Source organism: Lissotriton helveticus, chromosome 7 (genome assembly GCF_964261635.1).
Source record: "Lissotriton helveticus chromosome 7, aLisHel1.1, whole genome shotgun sequence".
Lineage (NCBI taxonomy): Eukaryota > Metazoa > Chordata > Amphibia > Caudata > Salamandridae > Lissotriton > Lissotriton helveticus.
Genome location: NC_136068.1, coordinates 194,372,587 through 194,399,280, shown reverse-complemented (window position 1 = coordinate 194,399,280; position 26,694 = coordinate 194,372,587).

Genomic DNA, 26,694 nt, shown 5'->3' with positions numbered 1-26,694 from the left:
CTGTGCCTGGAGTGGTAAAAGGCTTTGGCAATTTTAGAGCTGCCATGGACAGCACTGTGCTAATGCTATGCTTAAAGATTTTTCTGAAGAATGACAAAAGACGTTGTCCCTTTCTATCTCACCATGGGTGGCATTGTGCTAATCCTTTGCTTAAAGAATTTGATAGAAAAGCAAATATTTGAGGTGAGCAAATTTAAAGTGTCGCTGATGTTGAGTGTGCTCTACACTGGAGCTGCTTTCACCTAATCTTGAGAACTACCTAGAGTTCTCTGCTTCTTTTTTCCACAATTTATGCATCAATCTATGCCTGAAAGGGTATTGTTTGACTTATACTGGGTGCTCCCTTGTGTCTGCACAAAGTTATATCTCTCTGAATAGCTCAAATGAGCGAAACACATGTTAGGGGTTGCTTTTATTAATTTCAGGTTGGCTTGGAAGGTATTTTACAAATCCAAAGCTGTAATACTGTGCCTGGAGTGGTAAAAGGCTTTGGCAATTTTACAGCTACCATGGACAGCACTGTGCTAATCCTATGCTTAAAGATTTTGCTGTAGAAATGAGAAAAAGACTTTGTCCCTTACTATCTCGGCGTGTGTGGCACTGTGCTAATCCTACGCTTAAAGACTTTGATAGAAAAGGAGACAATTGAGGTGAGTACATTTAGAGTATAGCTGATGTTAAGAGTGCTCGATACTGGAGATGCTTTCCACCGAAACTTGAGAACTACGCAGAGTTCCCTGCTTCTTTTTTGTATAAATATATATATATATTCACTGAAAAAAACATAGGTTTCAGGGGTGTTATAGTTAGCTGGACATTTCACTCATACAAAACCATTGAAATTCCTCCGTGGTAGTTAGTTATACTAACTATAACTCGTGCGCCTGCAATCCACTGCTGATGATGTCACATATTACATCATTCATGACATGGTCAGTGACATCACTGATGACATCTCAAATGACATCACTGATGACATCACTGATGACATCATCCAGTGAATGTGGTTTGGTTTGATATTTAAATATGTATTATATATATAGCAATCTGCATTGAAGAATGAGTGGATGTATAAGTGTCTGGATGAAGGATTTAGTAGCACTGTGATTGACTGTTTAAGTGACTAATTTAATGTGTCTCACTAAATATATGGGATAGTGATTAAACTGTGTGAATATCTGTTTCATTGTATCTCTTGTTGTGTAAACTACTACATAAGTTGGTTACTAGCTATGTGAAAGTATATATTAGTATTAATTAGTTAAGTTAGTATTTGTATGGAATAGTGAATGTGTGTGTGGTTGAGTGGGAGGTGTGTGACTGTCCAAAGATGTGTAAATAGTTGATTTAGCAGGTATATGAGGTAAGACTGCACGTGGAAACACTTGTTTGGGTGAGTGAATCTCTTTATGAGTGTGGTGGTGAGTAAATATATTTCTCAATGATACATGTCCAACAAAGTAGAAATATAAAAGGCAGTGTGTGTGACAGTTGTTGTTAATAAATAAGTATACTTAAGACTCAGTGATTGTATGAGTGACTGGATATAATAATGTTCTATTGATCTTTGTTAGCATGTCTGAGTGAATCTATAGGTAAGTGTTTAGATGTGTGTGTAGATGTAGGAATCACTGAGTGGGTTTTTAGAAACTTGTATTGGTGTGTCAATGGTTTCAAATATGGTACTTCATATTTTATAATGAGTGTTGAAAGGTTATACTAGTGTATGATGAGGTGTCACGTGGATGATGTCATCAGTGATGTAATTTGAGATGTCATCAGTGATGTCACTGACCATGTAATGAATCATGTAATATGTGACATCATCAGCAGTGGATTGCAGGCGCCCGAGTTATAGTTAGTAGAACTAACTATAACGGGGGAATTTCAATGGTTTTGTACGAGTGAAATGTCCAGCTAACTATAACACCCCTGAAGCCTATGGTTTTTTCAGTGAATTTCTAAGGTTTTTTAAATGCTAATTCCTAACTTTAACATGTCTGAAACCTATGGTTTTTTCAGTGAATTTCAAAGGTTTTTTAAATGCTAATTCCCAACTATAACATGTCTGAAACCTATGGTTTTTTCAGTGAATTTCAAAGGTTTTGTAAATGACAATTTTTAAATGTATTAATTGTTATATTTATTTTTTTGATACTGATTTACTGCATTTTTTAAAACTATTTATTTCTAGATATTTTAATTTTTTAAATTACATTATAATTACATTATACATTACATTACAAAATATACTTTCTCAGAATGAATTACTTTAGTTTAAATACTTTGCAAATAGGCAATAGACTTTTAAGTACAGTAGTTATAGTTGTTGCAATGGGCAACCCAATTTCAAACACAATGCAACATTGAGCGCAATGTGAATTTCTAGTTAAATTCAATTAGTTACTTTATGGATTACTTTTCTAACCACAGGACTGGATCCTAGATTCAGTCCTGGGACATCTCCTTTAAACAGATGAGTAAAAGCATTTTGGTTACAGTAGTGATTTTTAAGGAATATTACTGTATTTTAAAAGTTGACCCTTAGAAATGTTTTCAGATGGAATCACCAATGTTATCCTATGGGAGTAAATTCACTTAGCAGGTAAGTAGTGTTATCATTACTTTTTCTTACTCAGTGGTGGATCCTGGATCCAGCACTGGTGCTTCTCCTGTAAACAGTTGAAAGAATACGTTTAAGTCATGCAGGCGATTTTTAAGGAATATTTGTAGTTTGTTAAAATAGACAGAAACTTTTCTGGTTAAAACCAGACAATGGATTCCTATAGAAGGATATACAAGTTACTGGTAAGTACGGTTAGAATTACTTTTCAGGGTCAGTGCTGGGCTAAAAGATGCATCACTGGGTTGTCTCCTGATAACAGGTGAGTAAATCGGAATTCGTAGTTTGGCTGATTTTATTGGAATATTTTAAAGTTCCAAAACTTCACACTTAAAAGAATTTCCAAGTGAAACCTGTCAATGTTAGCCTATGGAAGGAAATTCAAGTTACTGGTAAGTATGGTTAGAATTACTTTTCAGGATCAGTACTGGGCTCAAAGATGCAGCACTGCGGTTTCTCCTGATAACAGGTGAGTAAATCGGAATTCGTAGTTTGGATGATTTTATTGGAATATTTTAAAGTTCCAAAACTCCACACTTAAAAGAATTTCCAAGTGAAACCATTCAATGTTACCCCAATGGAAGGAAATTCACTTAGCAAGTAACTAGTGTTATCGTTACTTTCTCTTACTCAGTGGTGGATCCTGGATCCAGCACCGGTCCATCTCCTCTAAACAGTTGAAAGAATGCGTTTAAGTCATACAGGCGATTTTTTTGGGAATATTCGTAGTTTGTGAAAATAGACACTTAGAAACTTTTCTGGGGAAAACCTGACAATGGTTTCCTATTGAAGGAAATGTAAGTTACTGGTAAGTACGGTAAGAATTACTTTTCAGGGTCAGTGGTGGGCTAAAAGATGCAGCACTGGGTTCTCACGGGTGAGTAAATCGGAATTTGTCATTCGGATGATTTTAGGTGAATATTTTAAAGTTCCAAAACTCCACACTTAGAAGAATTTCCAAGTGAAACCAGTCAATGTTAGCCTATGGAAGGAAATTCAAGATACTGGTAAGTATGGTTAGAATTACTTTGCAGGATCAGTTCTGGGCTCAAAGATGCAGCACTGGGGTCTCTCCTGATAACAGGTGAGGAAATTGGAATTCATAGTTCGGCTGATTTCACTTCGGTTCAGTTTATATAGAGCCACTTTCCTACACCATCCCTTCCCTTCACCACTGTGCAAACACGCCCTCTATCGCGTTTTAAGTTGGGGAAATAATTCCCCTTCAATCCTGAGGGCCCCTAGAGTCCAACTAGCCCACTAGGTACACCCAGTAAGCGCCACAGAGCTGCGTAGCAGGGAGATGTAAAAAGGGGCACGACCTGCATCACCTCTCTGCAACACAGTGCAGTGGTGCTTCCTGGAAGCACCTGGTGGGCTACTTGGCCCCCATGGTCCCTCAGGATTGAAGTGAAATTTTTGCCCCAATTTAAAACGTGCCACAGGGCGTGTTAGCACACATCACCTCAGACCCCGTCCCCTCCCATCACCACTGTGTAAATGCGCCCTTTGGCCGTTCTAAGTTGAGAGATTAAGTCCCCTTCAATCCTAAGGGTCCCTAAGGTCAAACTAGCCCACTAGGTACCTCCAATAAGCGCCACAGAGCTGCGTTGCAGAGAGGTGTAAAAAGGGGCGTGGCCTCTGAACACCTGTCTGCAACGCAGCTCTCTGGCGCATACTGGAGATACCTGTTGGGCTATTTGGCCCTCAGGGACCCTCAGTATTGAAAGAGAATTAATTCCCCAACTTAAAATGCGCCACGGGGCTTGTTTGCACAGTGGTGAAGGAAGGAGGCGTGGTCTGAGGTGACATGTCGGCAAACACGCTCTGTGGCGCGTTTTAAGTTAGAGAATTAATTCCTCCTCAATCCTGTGGGTCCCTGGGGGCCAACTAGGGGCACCCCGGGACACTGCAGGAGCCGGCAGGAGCCGGCCCTGGGGGGTGGCGGTCCCCAGGACCACAACAAGGCTCCAGGAGGGGGGCAGCGTGGCCCCCTCCCCTTGTTTTACAAAGCCCCGGGGGTGGTGGTCCCCAGAGATGGGGGGTTCATCACGGACCCCCAATTACAATCTTTAGTGCCCAGGGGAGGTGGGGGTCCCTGGGGCATGTGGGGGGGCCTGAGCCCCCCACACAGGGTATTTATTTTTAAAAAAGCCCCAGGGGTGTCGGTCCCTGGGGCTGTGGGGCGCGCTGTGTGTCCCCCACAATGTTAATAAAGTCGCGCCCAGGGGGGTGGCGGTACCCGGGGCTCGGGGGGGCCTTAGAGCCCCCCCACATTAAACTATTAAGCCCCGGGGGGTGGCGGTCCCAGGGGCTGCGGTGGGGCTATGTGCCCTCGCAATTATTCTTACTTTGCCTTATTAGCATTTCGTTTTTTTTGGGGATCTGCAGGACCCGCGCACCCAGCACGGATTTTGCTGATTTTTAAAAAACAAATTTTTGGGGACCTTGGGGGTCCTTGTGGTACCCCCTGAGCAGGCCTAGGGGGTCAGGATGTTTCTACCCTGCCCCCTTTTCGAGTTTCTTGTGCCTCGGTTCTACCGAGGCATAAGATGGCTGCCTACACTTCCTGATTTGGAGTGTTGACAGCCAATTAGAATACACGTTCGTGCACGGCAGGGTGCCCTTATGGTGCGCGGATCCTGCGCGGCCATAGATATATATGTACTTTTAATTGTGATTTTCTCAGGAACTACTGAACGGATTTACACCATTTAAGTAAAAGGCACGAGTCTGAACTAAGGACTACCTCTTTGCCAAATTTGGTGTAATTCCGTTTCAGCAGTTCCTATAGAAAATTGCATGGGGAAAACACATTTTGGGACCCCCCTTTTTTCTCGGCCCCCGCTTCACGAATCACATTGAGACTTTCATGATAGGAGCGGACAGGAGCTGGCAATTAGTTTTAAAATATTTTGCGAAAATTCGTCAACCGGCGCCAAAGTTATGCCAAAGAGAATGTTGCGGATTTCTTATGGAAAATAGGTCCTAACTATAACTACCTACTTGTGACCACCAGTAGGTAATATATATATATATATATATATATATATATATATATATATATATATTTATATATATATATATTCCACGAATAGCACGCCAAACCACCTCCAGCTCAACAAACTGGCGAAGAAGGAGAATGGACCACTAAATCAGGCAAGATGGTTTTCTTTATTGCCAAGTTACAGCAGTGACACGTTTCGGGCGTGAAAGCCCTTGATCACACGTCGACCACAGTGAAACCAACAAATTAAATGCTTCACCAAGTGCACTCCCACTACCACACGTAATTGGGTCATGTGGCCCTCGAAAGTGAGAAAAGACTATGAACTCCAAAATCTATGTATGTATAAATACATATATACATAAACCAAAGCATTTCACTATATTAAAGTCACTGTTATATATATATATATATATATATTTCTTTGTTTTAAGAAACAGTTACCTATTTTACATAATTAATAATCAATTAAGTATTTGATTATAAATTAAAAATCCTTATTTACTATTTAATAATTATTATTGACCATTTAAAAATATTTTAATTGTTTATTACTATTAAAAATTTTTATTAAAATAATTATTTAATTATGATTTAATTAACTTCCCACCCTATGCCTCTACAAACCTAGCAGCTCACACCAAAAAATCAAAATAAATACGTTTAGCAAAATGTACATAATTATTATTCAGTTAAATAAATAATTAACAATAGACACTAAGGAGCCAATTTTGATGTTAGACGGACCCTAGTCCATCTGACATCGATCTGGAACTGGGACGAACTGAAGTCCTGTCGGCGATCCCAAACCAGCAATTAGGATGCATGCTCTCACTGTAAAGAGCTGAGGTGCAGTTCATCCCTGCACCCGGGGGCAGGCACCTCAACGTGCCTGCCACCGGGTGCAGGGATCAACAGGGGGGCATGGCTGCCATTCGGAGGCCTTGCACCCATGGGGACCTGCTGGGGGCCCCCAAAGTTGGATTCCCACAGCCTTTCTGAGTCTGAAAGGCCAGCACAGAAAGGCTGTAGGAATCTGCCATCGTAATCCCTTCGGCGGAAAGAGCCGTCCTTTGGATTACAGGCCCCTTTCTGAATGGCAGACGGGCTCTCTGAGCCATTCGAAAAGCCTTTTTGCATTCATTTCTGACCAACTCCATCAAAATGGGTTGGTTTGAAATTAATCCACACAGGAGAATACGATGCCGTAAGAACAGCTCCGACCAATGGTCGGAGCCGTTTGTTACGGCATCGTATCAGACCCTCAATTTTTCATTATTTATTGCTTAATTAACTTCCCACCCTAAACCACTACAGACCTTGCAGCTTGCACCTAAAATATAACTGAAATATATAATTAGTGCACAATTTGCTTAGTTAATAATCAATAAAATTATCACTTAACAATTAATAATTACTGGTTAATTCATTATTATTTAACTCCTTACCCTAATCCTCTACAAATTTAGCAAAGGACACCTAGAATATAACTAAAATATATTTAACAATTTACATATTAATAATCAATTAAATAATAAATTCTAAATTAATAATTCGTTGTTAACTATTGATTGCTTAATTAACTTCCGACCCTATACCCCTATAAACCTAGCAACCTGCACCTAAAATATGACTAAAATAAATAGTAATACATAACTTACATAATTAATATAACCCACATAATTAAGTGAAAACAATTAATTAATAATTCATTACTATTTAATATATTCCTACCCTATCCCGTACAAACCCACCAACCTGTTACAACACTATAAATTACTATTAACAATTACATTTATAGATCTAAATTACAATTACAATTACATTTTTAAAAATCGAAATCACTTAAAATTACAAATTACAAACACAGACAATAGTAACACATACAATTAATATATGAACTAGAACATATTAAATAATTAAAAAACACATTTTTTCCCACAATATTACTGAAAATGTTATTAAAAACAACAATATTCTTAAAAATTATATTACATTCCTACAAAAATGATATTCTTGACAATGATATATGTGCATCACATTGTATTATTTCCGAACTTTCTGTCTCCCGATATTTACAACTCAATATTTTGTCCAAACAAACAAAGCAGCTAGTGTGTACTAAACACTAATCTGTTTACGACCCCACCACAGTACTTCTAGCTAATGGGAATTAAAATATTAAAAGTAACACACTGCAGTCATTCATAAAAATGTTTCTCCCATTTTACTCTTTCAGTCTTTGAACTGTATTTACTACCACTTTCTTTACTCAAGAGGGCATACCAACATACATCACAAACATTCCATTTACACTTGCTCTTGATTAATGTCCTTGTATTTCCTTAATTCCATTCACTGAGATCGATAGGGACACAAAACACGCACACTCCCTTGCTATCAGACAGGCACACAGTCAGACAGACACACACACGCGCGCACGCGTGCACACACACACACACACACACACACACACCCATACACACACACACACACACATTACCTAAAGCATGACTTATCTTCTCCTTACAGTAACACATCAAATATATTTACATCACTAAAGAGATGAGATTTAGAATATATACGTGTTCCTCAAAGTTCTGAAGCACTTCACCCTCTCACATCGTTCCAGAGATCCCACATCATCCACTCCTCCAAGGTTCTTAAACTTCACAAAACTTCTGATAGTTCTCAGAAATGCCTTAGGATACCCTGAGATGTCCCACTGCACCACTAATCACACAATATTATTCCTTAAATATAAACACTATTATGAAATTGTTTACGAAGGATGATTGGATACACACGTGCCTATAATCATGTTCTCCATTACCTCCCCTTGGCATGAACAACTAGGGAAATATTTTCATTGTACACCAATATATCCTCAGATAAAACTGAGGCAGCCTAGCTGACTTTCTCAAATCAAATTTTATCTTGCATCATTTTATTTCTTCAGAACTCTTTTTCTCACTTTCCTTTCTCTATACATCCATCTTTGGTACACATTTTTGTTGAGGGGTCTTCCCCTCAGAACACTGAACCTTCTTGTGGGGGAGCATTGTTTAAGTGAACAACTTATTTCCCACATTTTTGACCCAGCCACGACACACAAAAAAATACAAACTCTTGTTAGGGTCTCACCAATCTACAAAGTACCTCTTTCTGAGACCCACCTGCTTCGCAGGTTAGAAAAACGTACTTAGCTTGCTATGTGTCTCAATTCATTCGAAGTGCAACCAGAATTAATGTCACTGATGACCAGAAGTCTTGGGTGCACATTAGGATGGCGGGCGGACACATCCCGTCGTACAAAGGGAGCGCCCGCCATAAGAGCGGGGTCCCGTGGCTGCCATTAGGCTGCGCCCGCCACAGTGGCGGGCGCATCCAGCATTCCTGGCATTGTGGCGGGCGGTGCTGAGGGCATGTTGTGCATGAAAGGGCAGGGGGGTACCATAGGTACTCCCCATGTGCACCCCTCTTCTCCGGGAGTCCCTGGGGGCCCGCAACGGGTCGACCAAGCAGACTCCGCATGCCTTTCCATGGAGACAATGCCGCCACGGAAAGGCATTTCAAAACCCACATCATAATATGGCTTGCGGCGTCTTTCAGACACCGCCACCATATTAACGGTCTTTCCGTCCGCCCCGGACCCCCTGCCACTGTAATCTGGCAGGGGGTCTCCAATGTGAGGATGGCGGGCGGATCGCCCCCGCCATGCCAGCGTTGGTTACCGCCGGCCCTGCGGGGGCGATCCGCCTGCCATCCTAATGGGGCCCTTAATGTTTAGAGAATACTTAAGCCTAAAAGTATGCTCTTTTATCTGAGTGAGCTTTTTAAAGAAGTGAATTTAGCTCCTCATAATCAGGTATGTTTGAAACACTGTACACTGATAGGTTCCATTCTGATAGGCTTGTTTCAAAGTTATTAGGTTTGGCTTTCAAATAGATATTGTAAACATCCTTTTAACACAGAACTACCCGGGACTAAATATTGTTGGGCCACAAGAGGATGACCCCGAGGAAGATCTCGTCAAATTGAACCCCCAAGGGAAATTGAAGCACGTAGGTTTGGCGCTGGAGTGTTTGGGTGCAAATATTAATAAACGATTCAGCCCATAATGGACTGATGTACACCTATAAACACCCGTGCAAAGGGGACGAATGTTTTTAAATAGTGAGTGAGTGAGTGATATATGCTTTATTTCGATACGTAAATATCTTAAAAGCAATACATACATTTGAGAATTACATTTCTTAAGGCAAGATAAAAACAGTTTAGAAGTTTATAAAAGATAAAACAAGCAACACTGCTGTAATAAATATTTAAAAAAAGAATTAAATTGCAATGGAAAGCCTTTTAGAACGAATCACCCATACCCATTTTAAAAATTTAGGGGCATATTATCAAGGAGGTTTATCTCCGCTTTTTTGGCTTTAAAAGCCAAGAAAGCGGAGATAAAATTATCTCCCTATTACCAAGCTGTCGCTAACACCAGTTAGCGACAGCTAATAGGAGAAAGCGACCATCTTGGGCCCCGCTTTGCATGTCAGTGATATTTATCACTAATGACATGCAAAGTGGGCGTGCCAAGATGTTAGCGACTGGAAACAGTCGCTAACATCGCTATCTCCTATTACCAACTTTTGGAGATATTCGCGCTAAGCGCGAATATCTCCAAAAGCTAACACCTGCCCTGAGCAGTTCTTAGCCATGTTAACCAATGGGAGGTGGATAACATGGCTAAGAGCATTTGCTCGATAATGCATGAATATCGCGGACTTTTCAGCGATATTCATGCATTGCGGCCGTTTTTTATCGCATTTGCGATAAACCTTGCTAATAGCAAGGTTTATCTGCGATAAAAATCGCCGATGTGCGGCGATAATTTTTGTCTCTAAACAAGTTAGAGACAAAAATTATCTCTATTGGTTGGTAATATGCCCCTTAGTAACACCACACACAATGAGGGATGATGTATCAGTCAATAAAATACGGAGGGCCACCAAATGCTGTCTTGTACCTAGAAGTCTGCACACTTGTGTAAGCCAGCGCCTCCTTGGAGCACAATAGTCCGGGCATTCAAAGAGAATGTGTGCCACCGTCTCGACCCGCGTTGAACACAAAGCACAGAAGGGTGAAGACTCTGGAGCTGATTTCCACCTAGACACCAGGTTGCCTAAAGGTAAAGTACCCACTCTGAGCTTAAAGTAAAGAGCCCTGTCCAATGGAATAGAAATGAGGTCCAGATAGGGCTCAAATGCAACCACATCTTTAATTCGTAAAAATGCTGTGGTTGAGTTGCAGCGACGAGGGTTGCAAATGAGTTTGGATGGTACCCACTCCCAGTAAAGTTTCTTCAGGGTGGCTTTGGGAGGAGCAGAACGGGTAGCCCACGAGTCAGCCAACCCCAGCTCCCCCAATAGGCTCTTAACGTCCCTAAGCCATTTAATTCGATGCCACCCCTCCATGGCCATCACCTCCGACAAGCATGCTGCATAAGAAGCTAGCTCTGGGACCCTCCACAGGCGAGCCCACAGGAGCAAAGGCCGGAGGCGCGCCTGGTCCGCAATAGATCTGCAACCCAAGTCAAGAAGCACCGGAACTGTTGGAGTGCTCAGGGGGAGCGCCATGAGGTCTTTCAGGAATTTGCTTTCTGCTTTAGTTAAAACCTCAAGATTTGAGGTGCCCCACAACTCCGCCCCATACAGGGCGGCAGTTACCCCTCTGGCTTTATAGATGTCTATAACCGGGGAAATGCAATGTTTAGCAGATGAGCGATATTCCCCGAGTACGGCACCAGTAACCCTTTTATGGCTCAGCAGCATCTTATGAATATGTGGGGACAGGCTCATGGAATTACTTAGGCGGATCCCCAAGTAATCAAACTCACAGACCCTCTCCAAGGGGACAGAGTTTAAGATCGGGGGGGTCCTAACCTTTTAGGAGGGTTCATGGTCAGAAATGTGGTCTTGTCTACATTTATCTTTAGACCCCTAAGAGAGCAGAACTCCTGGAAGCGGTTGAGGAGCTTTTGGAGTACCCAGGGTGTCCTTGCGATGAGAAGGGTGTCATCCGCAAAGAGCAGGGTGGGGATCCGAGTGCCCGCCAGGGACGGGGCATCTGCTGGTTCTTTAAGCAGGTGCTCTACCACACCATTCACATAAAGTGAGAGTGTTTTTAAATAAAGCTTTATGTTGACTGATCAAAAACGGGTCAGATTGTTTGAAACCATTTAACCTTTATATATGTTGATTATTCAATATCACTTTGTTAATGTATACATTTAATATCTTTATTGATTAGGTATGATTTTGCTTCAGAATGCTACCAATTGGGTGCCAAATGGCACGATCCACTAATGGAAGCATTGTAAAAAAATAACACCTGAGATTGATATAGTTATTTTTTTCAATCCAATGCCTTTATTGATTAGCTACGGTTTTGTTAGGTACTAAATGGTATGATTAATTTATTTATGTTATGAAAACATGGTAAAAACGATATCTGAGATCATTTATTATGTAAAATCACAAATATATTTAAATCCATTTAACATACATGTGTTGAAAAATGTCTACATGTCTGAGTTTGAATAATATTGGTGTAAAGGATGGTAAATGAAGCTAGCATGTTTGTGCTTGTAGCTGAGTAAGTCACTGTCACTCACTGATTCAAGCACCACCAAACAATAAGCAAGTCAGCTCTTCTTATAATAGTCCATTGCTCATTTTCACTGCACATCTAGTTGTCACGCAAATGGAGAACATTTCAAGACCACCCAGGTCACTCACAAAGCTGGCTTCTGTTTAATAGAATTCCATAACTTGAGGCAAAGGAAATAAATGGCTACATGAAAACTGAAAACTGCCCCTCCGCACAAACCTTGGTGTTGGTAGTGATGATACACTTTAAGCCACAATCAATATGAGAAAGACTCTTGATGATATCAGGTGTATTTTCGTAATGCATTTGTGATTCTTATCAGAACGGGGAGCCTTTTATTTGATTTTGATAGCCCTGAGTTGGCTGTGTGGAAAGACTCAATTTGCAGCATTTCAGTTGGTTCTACCTAGTAGTGTAGACTGATGGTGATAATAAAACAGGCATTAGTACCATACAGTTCCACACATGTGTGGTCCATGCAGCCTTACTGAATTGCTGCCCAAAGACCATATGCTGTTTCTTTAGCACTATAAGGAAAGGCCTCTTTTTGCATGATGACCCACCAAGTGTTTGGACTGATGCTGCTGGTTTTTAGACTCTGAAAGTGCACTGAGTACTTTCCAACAGGCCCCTATGCTAGTGCTCTGAACCTTAAAAACGCATATGTCTAATTGGCTCACCTACAATTCGCATAAGTTACCTTACCTACAAGTCCCTAATATATGGCACCAGCGGTATCCAGGGCCTGTAAGTTAAAGTGTCTCTAGTGGACTGCAGCACCTACTGTGCCACCACAAAGCATGACTCTCAGCCCACCATTGCTTGCTAGCAGAGCAGTTTTTACACTGCTAACTTGGCTTTTCCGTTTTAAAGCAACGGCATAAACCAAGCCCTCCTTTTTTAATATTAATAAGTCCGCCCTAAGGCAGGCCTCCTGAGCCCTAAAGGCGGGGTGCATTACATAAAAAAAATGTGGACATATGGTTCCTAACTTTACATAGCCTGACAGTAAAAACCTTGTATTGTTGTTCTTACTGTGGAAAAGCCGAGACACCTCAGCAGTGCTAACATCTGAATGGAATAACTAAATAAGATTCTTCTAAGTATCAAAAGAATCATTGCATTCAATTAAATGTATGGTCAAGGCAAATCTAATGTAACTTGCCGCTTTAGAAAGTTGCCACTTTGTTGCGCAAAGTTTTTACAATGACCATTTACTGTTGTTAACCTGCTGCCCTCCTAGTGGGGGACGTGTGAAAAACTCTCAGGAAGGAACGCAAAGAGATTGCTGTTTGAAGAGGTGTAAAATTCTGGCAGGAAGGCCAAATGGTATGAACCCAAAAGGCAAGTTTCAAAGGGAAAGCCACCTTTGATGGGCAAATGTTAGCTGCACATAAGAGGGCTGCTCTTTTGTTATTACAGACAGGCTGACATCATGTATGTGGAGGGGGAACCTGTTGCCAAAACAGGGTTCACAGTAGGCATATACCCCCAGGTTGCCACATCCCTGGGATGGGCTAGGGAGCGTCACGCACAAAGAGAAGGGTTCTACCATGTTGGGAGTGAGCAGAATGGTGCATGCTGGTCAAGCTAAATGCTGCACTTTACAGAAAGTCGTCGCTAAGTGAAAAGGGACCTGGTAGCCAATTGGCTGTACTGCACCTGATGCTCCTTGGATTACAAAGAGAGGTCTCTGACCAATGTGTCCTGCTTAAAGAAAAGTTGTTCCCAAGCCCTGGACAGTTGTAGTGATTGAAAGAGTCAGTTGCTGATGTCTTGTTGCAGCTTCAGAGTCACAATAGCTGAAGAATGATGTGTTGGTAGCCAAGAATGCCTGACCCCCACTGACCACTAAAGTTCAGCCTAGGAAACCAAGACCTGACCCTCAAAAGTTGTATCCAAGTGTGCTGAGGGTGGGAGAGTTGTCAGAGTGCCCTTTGGTCTCCTAACAAGAAGGTTACTGTAAGTAAAGGGAACTGCTGATTTTGCTATAACTGTACACCAGTAGACCAGTGGTTACTGGTTTTTGGCTGGCCTTCACACAGACTTCTCAAGACTTCTAACACTGTGGCCAAAGTTGCACCACTGTGTTCGTGGACCAAGGGGTGGCCCCGGTAAGACCCCTGTCACCTGCTCAGCATCCTCAGTATCCTTGAGCATCTTCAGTATCTTGTATTCCTTGCATCAGAACCACTCTATTAAAGGTTATGGCGGTTCACCAATAGAACCTGGAACTGGACTGGAGACTGCTTTGACTCTGAGATAACTGTTCTACTTGACCTTATGAATTCAGTGACTGGCTCCCTGCCAGACTTTGTAGCGACATGATTGCCTTTATAGCTGTTTTTAGTTATATGTTGTGGCTAACCCTAAACCGTGAGTCACAGTAGATTACAATTATTTTTAGCGCCAAGTAAAAATCTGTGATTTATTGTTTCTTTAAAAATTCATATCTCTGGAACCCTCCAGTGAATTTTTGTCATTGAGGTGTTTATTTAAAGATAACCATACAGCCTATTATTCTAAATTGGTGTCTGATTTTTAGTTGAGTTTTCTACTTATTCAGCTGTTTCAGTACTTCTTCATACTTTACACTGGTTCCTTCGCTAAAGCCTGACTGCTCATAGCCACAGCTACCTAGGTTTGAACTAAGGTTTTTCAAATAAACCTGACTAGACCCATTATGGATTTGTGCTTTTAACATGCAATGAGGTTGAACAAACCACAACATATAATAAAACAGCTTTCTCAAATATACCACCACACATTGGACTTTGAGGCTCAGAAAATCACAATGCCTTAGGTGTATAGACAGGGCAGTTCAGTTGTCAGCCAGCTGCAAGCCTGTGCAAAGTACACTAGTGTAGTATGGCTAAGATTCCCTGAAGCATCTAAATTGATTAGCAGCATGGGGGATAGTGGTGCCTGCTCTCAGTTTCGAAACAATTAGAGACAACAGAGATTCTACTAGGTACTAATTATGTGCTCGCAATGTTTTCAAAAGAATCAGTGAATATATATGAATCCAATAAAGCAAATAACAAATATACAAACCAGTGATCAAACAATGCAAGTAGGTCCATGTAGGTGTAGTAATAAAAACAATGGGATCAGAGACCGAGGCAGTAGACAATGAAATAGTCAGAAAAATACATCAAGTAACTGATTTTGACATTATGTAATAAAAATGGATCATGTATTTAGTCAAAGCTCCTAATTGACCATCATAATAATAACAGACTATCTTTGCTCCCAATGTGGTGGACGATGTTTCAACTCATCGATGATATTTGAAGGGTCTTCGTCAGGATGAAAAATACTTTTGGAGCATAGAGTAGATCTCAAAATTCTTGTGAAGTGTCCGGGGGTGGAGGGGAGAATCAACAAGGTCCTGAATCTGGGACAGCACACTCAAGCCCACATTACGAAGTCGGGAAGAATCATTTCAGCCCGACACCACATCGGTCATGGGACCGACCGTCACCCGGTCGGCGGGCCTGACCACTTCATTAGGAGGCGATCAAACACTGTCCGGTTGTATTCCTACATTTTGCTGAGGGAGCATGCATTCCAGCCATAAACCGGCGGTAATGCATGCTCCCATAGTAAATTGTGAGTTCATTCATACACCCTGTGGCAGGCTGGGATCAACAGGGGGGTACCATAGGTCCCCCCTCGGCCTCCAAACAGAGGACGTGCAACCAAGGAGGCCCTGCTGGGGCCCCCAAAGATGTTTTCCGACATGGTTTCCATGTCGGACAGACCAGCATGGAAACCATGTCGGAGAGAGTTATCGTAATCTCAAGGGCAGAAATTCCGGCCCTTGAGATTACTTGCCGCATTCCAACAAGCAGACTAGCTCTCTGAGTCAATCAGAAGCCAGCCGGAATGACCGGTCTGATTCCTTTCCGACTGCCTCCATTGATATGAAGTGGTCAGAAACTAATCCGACCGGCACATTACAATGCAATTCGGAAGGCTCCAACCATCAGTTGGAGCCTTCCGAATTTTTATTTTTATTAATGTTGGTATACAACATTTGTGACCTCTTCTTAATATTCTTTCTTCTCTCTTGTAGGTGAACTGTATACCGGGACCAACAGTTCTCCTCAAGCCCTTGGAGGAAAATAGAGGCCTCCAGGTAAGTGTAAAGTTTGGACTTTTCACTCTTTTGTTTCTACAGGGACGGGTGTGAGGAACGTTCATGCAGCCACCACCATCACTGGGTGTATAATTGGTAACTCCTTTGCATTATGCTAATCATTACTTTTTCTTTGAAAACTTAGGGTCAATGAGATAGAATCACCAAGAAATAGTTCTGCTCCTCTCCCTCCTTCTCTAAAATGAAATCCCCAGTGTTCCTTCTAGGGCAACCATGGGTATTATTGAACCCCACCTGTTTCCCTCCTCCCCCAGGCGTGTAAAAATACGGTGTCAAACTCCAATTTTCCCATTAGGATGATAAAAAAACACAGTCATTATTAAGACATAATTAGATTAACAGGAATCTTAGCAATCTTTTGGCGGGGACATCTTAGCTCCTCGGTGGTATTTGCCCTCCTCCCACCACTCACACCTCCCCAGAATACATGCCCACTCCTGGTGAAGCTACGCTCCTCCTGGAGTGTGGCCTGGCGTATCGGCTGACCAGTGACCACCTGGTGTTTTGGATCTGTCCTGGAAGCGTCTGCCTGCATAGGATCAGTGTTCCTTAGGAACTTGGTGATTGAAGTCTTCTTTATGTGGGTCTAACGATGTCTCTACCAGCTATGAGTTCCACTGTTCCCGGTCTCTTCCTGTTTCCTCCCTTCCCCGCATTCTGACTCCCCGGCGTCTTGTCTTCCTGGCGTCTCACAACACCCCTAAATCCAGTGGAGGTTTTCAGGGGTGCTGTCAGATGGGACCATGTACCTCATTTTCTATCTTGGCCGTTTCCCACTTCCTTCTGGACTCTTCAATGGTGTCGTTTCCGGATGTCTTTTGTTTTTCTGCGTTACCTTGAGGAGTGATACCAAAGGGGATAAGTTCACTCCACTACCCCAGTTCAGACATGGCCATATGCAAATCAGTCTGACCCTGTGCATTACAGGAATAGTTCAGCCCGAAATGCCAAGCCATGTCTTCCCTGGACCAGAAACAAGCATCCTGGGACCGGTTTCTGGCTAATGAGCCGTCATCAGCCAGGCTAGCTTGAATCCAGTGGCAAAGTGAGTAAGGGACTCATGTCTGGGCATACTCTACAAACATTGAAACAGCAACCTAAACATCTCAGGGCCATCGTCAATTCAGATGAGAATTACCCGGTTGCACGCCATTTTGGTTTAGTCCATCAAAAAAATGTGAATGATTTAAAATACTTCATTATTGACGGAATCCCTAAAAACATTAGAGGTGGAAACAGAGAGAAATTACTTAGGCAGTTGGAAAGCAAGTACATTTTGCTTTTAGATACTAGAATTCCCAATGGGTTAAATACAGGGGAGGACCTTCACTGCTTTCTGTAAATTTTGTCGGGAGATTGGGGTGTACAGATGAAGAGTGTCAGTCTTCGATTTTGTTTGCAGGTTTGAAAAACCCCCCTAACACCCCTTAGCCCTGTGTTTCCTCCTTTTTCATTTATATGATGGAGTTCTTATGAGAAAGTTGAAATAGAACTCTTTTTGCATAGAATGAATGTGTGTACTGCTTTGTAATGTGTAGTGTTCTGCTACAATTCACCTCGTTTTGAAGTAGATTTGGGATTTAATTGTCATTTTCTATAATGTGGATGAATCATTCGTTCATTGATCTTGTTGTTTTGAGCAGTATCGATTAATATGTAATGTATCAGAATCCAATGGTGGGGATGAAAAGGGCACTATGCCATAAGTCTCGGTTCTCCACAGAGGGTTTCTGATTTTTAGCCATCATTTCGCGAGTCTAGTAATTTCTACTGTTTGAAATGGGGTATAGGTAGTTGACTTATTTAATTTTGACATCATTACATGTAAACCTCTTAATAGGCATAACGTGTTTTTTGATCGTTTTTGGTCCTCCCCCTTGCTTTTTGTATTATCAGCCTATGACCAATGAGGTATATTTGAGGCAGGGATCTGTCTCTTGTCATGGCTGACCTCGCACTTTACACTTTGCACTTTGCACGCGTGTTTGCACAAAACGATCATGAATTTGAGCACTAGCACTTTAGCAACACCGATGGGCAGTAAACACAATTTGTATGTATCTAAAACATCTTGATATTCATTTTATCCTATAGACCCTTGATTCTTGATTAAGGGTACTGACATCAGCATGATATTTATGTTGTAAATAATGTTTTCTTGATTTCATAAATATTCAGCCTTCAAATTTATTTTAATTTAGTAGGTTGTATACAAAATGCAAATTCAATATTTACTGACAAATTTACGTGTTTTACAATGTTCAACATGGTGTCTGTTTTTTAATAGGATATGTGGTAAACCTTATATGTTTTCAGTGTCTATGAATGTATACGCCCCCTCTGTGTTAATTGTGCACCCTATTTATTCACTGTTATTGGTTCTGTCTGGCATGTGATCAAGGCTACCGTGTCGTAGCCGAAACGCGTCATGCTGGCAACTATGAGAGAATAAACTTCCTTTGAATTGCAACTTTAGCGCTGTGGAGTGGTCTGTACCTGTGGCTTTCTTTGTTGAATGAATGCTTTTCCTCGTGTAAGAACGGAGCAGGAACTTGAATCATATATATATATATATATATATATATATATATATATATATATATATATATATATATATATATATATATATATATATATATATATACACACATGTATATATCCAGAACACCTCCTCCCTGGGAATATATATATATATATATATATATATATATATATATATATATATATATATATAGTCCACAAGGTTGATGCAGGAGGTGAAGTTTATTCCTGGCAGCAAAGACGACGCGTTTCGACCACATCCGTGGTCTTGGTCACATATTTATGACCAAAAATATCATACTATATATTATAAATAAAAAATAAAGCCTAACTTAACGTTTACCATAAACGGACTCAACTGGTAAAAGAGTTCAAACTATACTAAACCAACCAATAAAATAAAACTATAATCAATTTTAACCAATAAAATCGCACAAACAATTAAATCAACAATATAAAAGGCACACTAATTTAACCAACTAAACACTTCAAAAATGACAAATCTGCAAGACGAGGCTTCACCATAGTCTGAAAACAAGCCAATAAAGAATGAATTCGGTTGAGCATAGACTATGGGATATGAGCTAACTTAATAAATGGTGATCTTCGTATTTTGATATTTTTTGTCGAAGAATTTGGACTGAAATAACACTCATAAGACAAAGGCGTGAGTCAGTGCCTGTGACTGGATAAGGTGCTGATGATTGGTTCCACACTAGAAGATCTAAGAATGACGGTATAGTCATAGTGAGTTGGACTGTATGGTCAATAGACCTATGTCTATAGAGTAGACTAATATGGAGGTAATATGGTAGGAACAAGTATCTTAGCTTTATTCTACACTCCTCTAAGTGAGATGTGGGCTTAATATGAAATGAAATGAAATGAAGAAGGTTCTTAATAAAGCGCACTGTGACCAAACGGCTTCCTGGCGCTAAAAAGATGACTGAGGAGGGTGGAAAGTGCCAAGAGTGCTTTAACAGGAGTACGCAATAGAAAACAAATGGGTCTTAAGGGCCTTGCGGAACTGTGAGTAAATGGTGATTGATGTGATCGACAAAGGAAGACTATTCCAGAAAGAGGGACCTAATACAGAAAATCTTGTGCCTCCAGTTTTAGATCTCCGAAACCGAGGTACACTGGAAAGAAACTGATTAGTGGAGCGGAGGGAACGGTTGGGAGTGTAGGGAATGATGAGAGAATTGATAAAGACTGGGCCAGTGCGAGCCCGAGCCATAAAAGCCAGGCAGCCCATCTTAAAGAGGGATCTCTGAGAGATAGGGAGCCAATGAAGGGATTTCAAGACAGGAGTGATGTGGGTGGAGAATAAGAGGGGCGGCCTGATTCTGAACAGCCTGTAGGCGGCAAAGTTCGTATGCCTGAATGCCCACGTACAGGCTGTTCCCGTAATCAAGACGGGAGAGAATCATTGCCAGGATGATGAGTTTAAGGGCGTCAGGGGAAAAGAAATGGGACACCTTTCGGATAATTCGGAGAGAAAGGAAACAGGAGGAGACAACCGAGCTGATCTGGGCATGCATAGAGAGGTCCCGGCTGACTTTAATACCCAAGGTCTTTGCAGAGGCCGCTGGGAGAGGAGGAGGGCCGAAAATGGGAGGCCAAAAGGCGGCTGACCAAGGGGAAGAGGAAGGGCCGGTCAGGACCAGCTCCGTCTTGTCCAGATTGAGCTTCAGTTGATTCCGGTTCATCGAGTCTGAAATAAAAACTAAAGTGGAGTGGAATTTAGGTAGGGAGTGCAGGGGAGAAGAAAGATCAAAAACAAGCTGGAGGTCATCCGCATAATTATACACGGAGACCCCCATATCAAGCAGGGAAAGAATAAGGGGCGGATATAGAGGTTAAAGAGGAGAGGGGACAGGGAGGAACCTTGGGGGACTCCACAGGGGACCAAGCGGGTAGGGGCGGTATGTCAGGAAAGATGCACCGCCTGAGTCCGATCTTTGAGAAAGGAGGCGAGCCAAGAGAGGGCAGTGCCTCGAACGCCTGCTGCGCAGACACAGTCGAGAAGGATGGAGTGGTCGACCGTGTCAAACGCAGCGGACAAATCAAGGAGCACCAAGGCTTGGGGCAAGTTGAAATCTGCCTTACTCTTTAGCTCGTCCATGACGGATAGGACCACTGACTCAGTGGAATGAGCCGGACGGAAACCCGCTTGGTGGGAGGCCAGGAGATTGTTGTCCTCGACGAAGGAGGAGAGGCAGGAGGTGATATAGCTCTCCAGGATCTTCCCAAGGTAAGGGAGAAGGGAAATGGGTCTAAAGTTAGAGGGAAGGGAAGGGTCTAAACCAGATTTTTTAAAAATGGGACGAACTATGGCGGATTTGAAAAATTTAGGAACTAAGCCAGAGGAAATGGAGGCATTAAGAAGGGAAAGAGGAGGGTCAGGGCAATGGGTAAAGAGCACTTTCAAAATGCGAGCTTGCGCAGAGTCAGCTGGGGAGCCAGACTTCACTTTCTGAAGAAGAGCCAGAAAGGAGTCCAAGGAAATAGGGGGAAACTGATTAAGAGGAGAGAAGGACAAAAGGGGGGCAGGGGAAGGGGGGGCAGAGGAGCTAAAGGATTATTGGATTTAATCTTGGCGATCTTCTCCAGAAAGAAGTCGTTCAGAGACAGGCAGAGGTCTTGGGAAGGGATACGTTTAGGGTTGGCTCTGTCAGAGGCAACAAGGTTGCGAACTATGGAGAAAATCTCCTTGGGCTTGTTAGCTGACAAAGAGATTCTCTCCGAAAAGTAAATAGTTTTATTTATTTATTTATTTATTTGCTGGTTTTTATAGCGCTTGAATCGACTCCAGATGGAGTATCTCTGCGCTTTTTGGTGCCGGCTAAACTGAAGATGTGAAATTGGAGCAGATGCTAGATCTCATTTTTAAATAAAACAGTTTTCAGTTGCCTCCTGAATTTCAAGTGCTCAGTACACTGTCTTAGGGACAGAGGAAGTCTGTTCCATAGTGTGGGTCCTGTGATTGACAATGCTTTATTCCCATGCCTCGCTTTCTTGGCGCGGGGCACCACTAAGAGCAAATTGTTGCTTGATCTTAGCGTTCGAGATGGCATATAGGGAATAAATTTGTTTTTAAGATAAGCAGGCCCTTGTCCATGGAGACATTTGTGGATCAGGCAAGCTATCTTGAATTTTGTTCTTTGCCGGATCGAGAGCCAATGTAATTGCTCAAGGAGGGGTTTGGATGGAGTCCTTGGCGGGGCATTCAGAACCAGTCGGGCCGCAGTATTTTGAATGACCTGGAGCTTAGCCAGCACACCTTCATTTGCTGAAAGCAGCAGGCCATTACAATAATCGATCCGACTTAGCACGAGTGCCTGTACTAGCGTCCTCCTAAAAGAATCCGGCAGTAGAGGGAAGACCTTGCGCAGCAGGCTGATGGTATGGAAGCAAGAACCCGAGATAAAGTTGGAGTGCTGTTTTAGAGATAGTTCTTGGTCCAAACGGACCCCCAGATTTTTCACTATCTGCTTTGGTTCTGGGGCTGCTTCCAAGTCCTGTGGCCACCAATCTGGGGCCCATAGCATCCTGGCTTCTCCAAACAGCATGACTTCCGTCTTGCTGACGTTGCACTGAAGGCAATTGGAAGACATCCAATGTGCCACTGCCTTCATGCCTGATGAAAAGGAGTTTCTTACTTCAGCGCAGTACTTCAGTTCCTACTTTGGCTCGCAGAATAGCTTTCTTATAGCTCGCCAAAAGCAGCTTGTATTTAGCTCGCAGGACGGGACAGTATTTACGTCTCCAATGGCGTTCAGAACGTCTAAGGTCCAGTTTGAGAATTTTTAGCTCATCTGTAAACCATTTTTGGGCGTCATGGGGGCTGCAGGTCTTGATTTTCCTAAGGGGGGTAACTAGATCGCAGGAGGAGGACAGCCAGCGATTCACGGGGTCTACTTGATGGTCAATGGGGAAGATGCATAGGTCAGGGGGGGAGGAGGCAAGAGAGACACAAAGAGAATCAAGGTCCACCCGGTTCCAATTGCGAGCCATGACGTTTTTGGGTAAGGGGGGCTTCTCTTGCGTTCCGAGCTCAATGGAAAAAGAGATCAATGAATGATCAGACCAAGTGCATGGAAGAATGGTAGGGGAAAGGATAGAACAGCTATCTGACCATATTTGGTCCAATACATGACCATGGACATGGGTGGGGGAGTGAAGATGTGGGAGGAAATTAAGAGACTGAAGGGTGGCAGAAAAATCCTTGGAAGACAGGTCTTCCCTGGGGTCGCCGGGCCAATAGTTAAAGTCCCCCAAGAGAAGCACAGAAGAATTATTGACAACGAGCGTAGCCAGTAGTTCTTGCAAGGCAGGTACAAAAGAAGGCATGTACTGCGGAGGGCGATAGAAAAGGGCTATTGTAAGAGGGGCCTGAAGATTGACTGAACGGGCAACTATAAAGTCGACACCAAGTATGGGAGGATAAGGAAGAAACTGAAACTGAAGACTAGAACAAATGATCATCGCCACACCCCCACCGACTTTACCAGCGGGACGATCCGCACGAAGAGCGTAGTAAGAGTCGGGGAGGGCGGATAGAAGATCAGGGAGGGAATCAGCAGAGAACCACGTCTCCGTGAGAAAATGAAAATCGGGGGCGTCTGTATCCAGTAAGTTAAAGATCTCAAGCTGATGTTTGCCTGCAGATCTAGTATTAAGCAGGTAGGCAGAGGCAGTACTGGATGGGCAGAGGGAGGAAGGGGCCGGGGTGGGAAGAGTCTGAGACCGGGGAGAGAATGGCGAATATCCAAATGGTGAGGCCGATGGGGAAGAAATATCCAATGCGACAATGCGCTGAAGCAGGGAAGGGTCAATAAGCTGACCTGTATTGAAAGACAACAGTTGAGCTGGGGTATAGGTTACAAAATGAACAGGGTCCATGGCCCCAGGTCCCTGCCGGTCGCGGACGGGCGCAGACGGGCTTGCCTTTGGCGCATTTAATCAAAATGTATGTCTTCATTTAATTAAATTCTTTATTTCTTTTTCTCTTTCTTTTTTAGGATATTAGGATGGTATTGCATTATTGTTGTAGAATATTTTTGTTTATAACTCTATGATATCAGTTCAGTTCAAGTATGTTCAATGCTGATTTTAAAATTTGGAGTCTGGAGTTGGCAGTTTGAGTCTATTGGCTGTTTTGAAAAGTGGTTAGGGTAATTACCAAACAGTGATGTCAGACACCAAACGCAGGGCTTTACTACATAAGCAGGGATGCATTTTACTTCTATGTGTACTCTTGTTCTCAGGGCATGATCGAGAACATCCAGGTAAAACTAGGACGGCATAAAGGTTCTGGTAATTTTTGATTTGCAATGTGAGGTCTTTGTGGGTTTCATTATCCTTGTTTAATGTTATACAGTCATTGAGGATGAGTTAATCTTGAATAAACTTGCTTTCAAATGGATTTTATGTGGAGCATTGACTTTTGGAGTGGTCTTTGAGGCACCTTATTATGATATGCTAGGAAATAAGGCAGTGGCGGCTGGCAGGGAATAGGGTGGTGGCAGGGGTAGGGGGAGTGAGAGAAGTAAACTATAAAATAAAAGCACCTCTTCAGCTGGCCACGTCTCTCCTCAACTTACCTTCTGATGAGTCCCGTAACGGAAGCAGGAAGCACGCAGGCTCCCTGTAGCCAATCACAACACTGCAATGCAGAGTTGCGTTTGGTCTGAGCTCCATGGTTCGGCGCTCAGACAGGGACTATGGGCCTCTGCATGTTCCCCACCAGGTTGTGTATTACAGTCTGGTGGGGAACATGCAAAGTGCACATAAGTATTTGGCCGGCCCAAGACGGTTGACCAAACCATCATGCATACTTTGAGTGTGCTCACCACTCCTCCCCTATGACCCCAGGCCCACCCCACACTAACCTAGCCCCGCAGCAAAGAAAAATAAAATGCTAATAACATTGTTATTAGCATTTTATTTTTCCATTTGTCTCTGCTCGGAGAACAGTGGCACGACACTCCTCCACCTTAGCAAAGGAGCCGCCCCTGAAATCAGGAGTTCTTAGGACTCAGGTGTGAAGGTACTCAAAGGTTTTTGTAAGTAGCATCTTATGAGTTATGTTGCTGATTGTTATAATTGGTCAATATTGATTTCTTTTCTCTTGTATTTTTGTTTTGTTTGATATTTTTAGATCTTATTGTTGGGGATCTGGAGTTGATCTGAAGTTCAGACCCTGTTATCAAGCATATGTGGCTTTACGGAATTTGCAAATAATCCTTGTTTGATACACGTATGAGAAGAATTTTTTTACTCCAATGCCTGATATGTTAATTTAGGAAACCTCTTAACTTCATGTATTTTAGTTCTTGAACTTCACCGAATTACTCCCTTTTGTATTTTCAATTTCTTAATTCAAATTATCTTTAAATAAGAACGTATCCTTTTCATTATAAATATGGGTTGACTGTATTTTGTTGTTATAGATTCAAACTTCTTATCCATTATTGACCACAGTTGTGGTTTTTAAAACAGATTATTATGGTATTTGCAAATTATATGTCTGGAGGCACAATTTGAAAAATTCTGTGGTGTAACTAAGTTGTTCTTTTTAGTACTTTTGCAGCCCTGAAGAAGTGGTGTTCTTACCGGGCAACAAGTGCTAGCTTCCCAGTTGCATTGTTTCTTTATCATCCATGAACTTCATAAATTATATTTTCTAAAAAGTCCTTATGGATTTGCAATTTTGTATAATGTCTTTGGTGTTAATAACTCAATGTGCATCATGTTGATGCATTATGTACACCAAAGGTATATGTTTAAAGAGTAGAGATTGATAAATATATTTTAGAAATTTTGGATTTAATTGCAGACATCATACAAAATTACTCCCCACACTTTATTACTACTTTTTAAATGTTTTAAGCCAAAGGGGAAAGTGGATTAGTGGGTGGAGTTCACAGGGCCAGATGTTTTGTTATGCCCTGAAATGTTTTAACCCTAACAAATAAACTGGCATCCCAAGTATTCTGCTTACTCAATGAACAGTTGTCATATTAGAACATTACCCCTAGCTGGGTGGCAAATAGAGCATCAATTTTTACTAACAGCATCCTGGAATATTTTAGCAGTATTATGATATTGTTATCAGCACCTGGTTTATTGATTGTTATATCCTTTAGTAAAGCAGTTACATTTGTTGTTATTTTCCTTTGCATGGAACATATGATAGTTTTCTTAGAGGAACACAATGTAAAGGCACTACCATCTCTCACACACACATTTTCTCTCCCTTTCTCTCTCTCCCTTTATTTATCTATCTCTATCTCTTTCTCTCTCTCCTTTACACATCATCTTCTAATGCCACATGTGACATCATGTTTCAGGTCAACAGCAGTGCATTGGATGTTGTCATAATGGTGTTCCTCACTCTAACTAGGGAATTGCACTGGTTGTTAGAGCTTACATTGTCACCCTAACGTTCCTTGAACAAACAGTTTTTTAAAGGAAGTCTGCGAGTCAGTTTTTGAGTGTTCAGAAAATTGGCGCTCAACTTGTTACGGTAGGATAGTGGTTAATGGATACTTGAAAAGATATTGTGGTAGGTGCTTCTTGGCCAGAGGAAAACCTTAACCTCTGTAAAGAAAGAAGGACAGAAACCTCCTTTTCTGTGAATTTAGGCAAAAGGTCCAGAGCACACAATATGTATCTGTAGACTGGTTTGTC